This window comes from Acyrthosiphon pisum, chromosome A2 (genome assembly GCF_005508785.2).
Source record: "Acyrthosiphon pisum isolate AL4f chromosome A2, pea_aphid_22Mar2018_4r6ur, whole genome shotgun sequence".
NCBI classification, from domain to species: domain Eukaryota; kingdom Metazoa; phylum Arthropoda; class Insecta; order Hemiptera; family Aphididae; genus Acyrthosiphon; species Acyrthosiphon pisum.
Window position 1 is genome coordinate 16,581,785 of NC_042495.1, and position 4,205 is coordinate 16,585,989.

The following is a 4,205-nucleotide window of genomic DNA, read 5'->3' on the forward strand; positions in this document are numbered from 1 at the left end:
TAATATAATTATAGGCTAGTCCTATATTATAGGTTCGCCTCTTATTAATAATGTAAAACTGACTTACTATGTACTATACTAATGAATTTATTATATTGGTAGGTAATAAAAACCTATGTAATATTTAACTTGGTCATTAGGAACGCTTGGTTTAATATTATATCAAGGGGTATGAACAGTATTGAAAAATTATATGAAAATGTATTTTTGTGTTTCCAATAATATACGGTTTATTGAGCGGTTCGACAGTAAAATATACACCCATTATCAATATTTTAGAAGAGAAGTTAATATCTATGTCTGTATGAAAAACAATTTTCGATATTTTAATTACTAAACTCAATAGTTCAAATTGAAAAAGTAAAATATCACATGTTTTAGAGTTAAATATTGGACATTGAAAATAAAATATCGAAAATCGACTCCTATTATATACAAACCTAGATAAACTTCTTCTCTTCAATTTGTATAATAGGTGTTCATACTGTAATGTCATTCAGTACATATCAGCTATATTATTGAAAAATATACGAAATTAAGTTTCAGTGTTTCACTAAAATTCACATTTGTAATAAATTTGTATGTAAAATGCTGCGTTATTGCCATGTGCGTGTACGTACGGGTGCGCTCCGCTATTTATTTTATACACAGTCACTCACACTAATGATCACTTACTACGCCCAAATTTACACGACCCGCATACACACAAATAGAAAATTGCCTATATTGAACTCCTTAGAATCGGTCGGCATGCATACCCCTTAAGGGGATTCCATATGGTGATTTTCCATTTTTGTCTAACAAACGCGTGACATAGGATTTTAGACGGATTCTTTGCCAAACATATCAATTGATCTAATGAAGCGATAAGAATTCTGAAACAGATTTGAATTCATTGACAAGTCTACTTGAAATCGACTTTCCCACAGTTTTGATTTTTTAATTTTAGCTTCTCCAAAAACTGAATTACAAAAATGCTTAATTACTCTTTTTTAATATGACGTTTTCTGGAATTTAGGGGATGTAATATCAAAAATGTGGGAAAGTCGATTTCAAGTAGACTTATTCAAATCTGTTTTCAGAATTCCAATCCCTTCAATATATAGATCTATAGAATCTATAGATCAATTGGAATGTTTGGTAAAAAACACGTCTAAAACACTATGTCGCGCGTGTGTTAGACAAAGACAAAAAATACAGTAGAGCAACGTTTCTTAAACAGTTCTAATCTTAAATCACTTCAGGGTTCCGCGAAACTTCGGTACTTTTTTTTCAAAATTTTTAAATCTTGTCCGTGTTAAATGTCGGTGTATTTCAAAAGTCCAATTTCCTTATAATTATCCTTATAATTGTCACAAAATGCCGTTGAGGGTTGTTAAAGTTGTTCGTGGAGCTTGGCTACGGTTGGCCCTATGTTCCCATATGTAAGATTTCATAAGTCTCTTTGTGACAAAACTGTGTTTAAACTATAATTGACATCTAGATTGTAGATTGTACGAAGAAATGAACATTAGTAGATATAGGTACGTGTTCGTTTATCAAGGTGTTCACTGCATATCACGTTATTCGTTATTACTTATTTATTAACCTAGTACTTATTGAATGTCAGTATTTATAAAAATAAAGTTGTTATTTATTTATTTATCAGGTTTATATACCTATACTTATTTTTTAGTTTTTTATTACCAAAATTGCAATATGTTTTATGATTTTTCAAAAATAAATATAAACATGCTGCTATATACATAGTACATATATTTAAGCATATTTTGAGAATTTCGACAGCATATTTCGATAATTTTTAGTTATATTTGATAATCCTGGCTACACTACTGGAATATTGTGTATACATTATTATTAAACGAAATTATTATAATTTTTATTGCAAATAATTCTTACATAAAATGACACATTAAAACTATTGAAACAAAGTATGGGTTCTAGTTGTCAAGTTATAATAACTTACTGTTGAAAGCTAAAAAAAAGCTAAAAAGCTAAAAAAAAAGTAGGGGGTTCCACGATAAAAGTAGACATAAAAAAGGGTTCCACGGATAAAAAAATTTAAGAAACGCTGCAGTAGAGTGTAGACCTATTATCCAAATACTCGCATCTTGTTAATAATGTAACTAACTATCTACTACAGTGGCGTAATTAAGGGGGGACGAGGGGGATAGATCCCCCTCCAGAGCCTTGATAATATTATATATTATATTATATACTCACCGATGTACTTGATAATTTCATATTTTGTGTGAAAAAAAATGTATATCCCCCCCAGGACAAATTCCTAATGACGCCACTGACCTACCATACCTATATTATGAATTAATTAGATGGTTACTAACACGCATTAACCCTGCATAATGAACTACGTGCAGTGACAATAATTTATAATATCGATTATCAACAACAAAACTGAAAAGATAGAACGCTCGTAGACCGTCGTCGTCGGTTGTAAATATTCGCCACCTGTATGCGTGTCAGTATTGCACACGCTAACCATCCGCACGTGATCCTGCCGAGTATTTTATTTATTATTAATATTATTTTCATGTTTTCAACGAGTATATTATAGGTAACTATTATTTGCTTATAAATTTTTTATTGGGATATTTTGTTTTTAAATTAAATTTTTTTTTTAAACTAATCAATAATAAATACTATGAATACAGTCTGTGATGTGTACAATAGAAAAATTATTTTTAAAGCCTTTCGGTTCACTGAATTTTAACGAAAAAAGAGGTGGGTAAGTGGATGTCGCTCTGCTGTACAATATAGGTTACAAGTGGGTCACTGTATAATGGACAGTCCTGTAAAGAATACTTTTAAAAAGTACTTGAGTAAATACTCAAATACATTTTTTTTAAGTATTTAAGATACTACTCAAATACTTTAATTGTAAAGTATTTCAAATACTACTCAAATACTTTTGGTTTTTAAAGTGGGTTTCTAATTATCGTAATATAAACACATAGGTAGTAGGTAATCTAATAGTTATTTAATAGTTTTAAAGGGAATATTGTTATTCAATAACTTTTTTTAGAAATCTGGTTTTCACAAACCTTTGGGCTTCGGCTAACACAGAAATACAGAATATTAAATAAAACTATTATTCTATAATTGTAGTTGACAATAATATTTTTCCAACCAATTTTTTCGAATAAAAATAAAATGTTCGAAATAAAAAACCAAAGTATTCAATACCAAAAAGTATTTAATAAAAAAAAAAGTATTTAAAATACCATTCAAAATACTTCATGCTGAAAGTATTTTAAAAATGTATTCAATACTTAAAAAAGTATTTGAATACTTTTACTCAAATACTTTTACTTAAATACTTTACAGGACTGATAATGGATAGTATTAAATTTGAATTCAATGATATAATATCACTGTATAAGAAAAACGATTCTGAGCGGAGACGGAATGTCAGTCTAGGTATAAGGTATCTTATATACTTATCTATGGTATTAAAAAAAAAAATTACTAATAATAGGTATCTATAATAAATTCCAAATTAATCAAAAATTATCACAATATCCATTAGGTACTATAAGGTACTACGCGTTATACATCAACAACAAATCGTGGTACTATCATAGATATATATAATAGTATACTTTAGAAGTTTCAAATACCCACGAATAATATTATACAATCACAATAAAACATCTAAAATATTTATTCTAGGTTTTTTAATATGTAATTTCGTCCAAATTTGAGATTAAAATGACTATAAAAAAAAACTGTGCTTATGTAATTAAATAATTATTCAATTTTAAATTTGATAAATTTTGTCAAAATTTCAACTTCAAATGCTTATAAAAAAAAATTGTGCCTATGTATTTTTAATATTTTTCAACTGCTAATGAAACAATATATTAGGAGCCTTGTATTAAATTTTTACACTTTTTGGCCCAATAGATAAAACTTGATTGATATTTATAGAAAAAAAAACTAAAACAATTGAAAACTGACCATGTCTTTACACAGCTCAAATATCTATCTTATCTTATCGTATATAGAAAATGCTAATATAGACATTCAGTGAAATTTTCAAATATCTACAGTCATTCGTTTTTTAATTACAATAAAATAAGAATTTTGTCACATATTATAAAAATATGAATTTCAAACGCTCATAAAAATTTAATTTGAGTTTTTTCTAGACATTTTTTTTTTGGTAAAGATAGATTATCCTATAA

General features: G+C 27.6%; 1 protein-coding gene across 2 annotated transcripts in view; it reads left to right on the forward strand.

Annotated features, from left to right (window-relative positions):
- The window catches only part of LOC100164496 (HEAT repeat-containing protein 5B), a 36,070-nt gene that overhangs the window by 6,610 nt on the left and 25,255 nt on the right, over positions 1–4,205 (forward strand). The window lies entirely within an intron of this gene.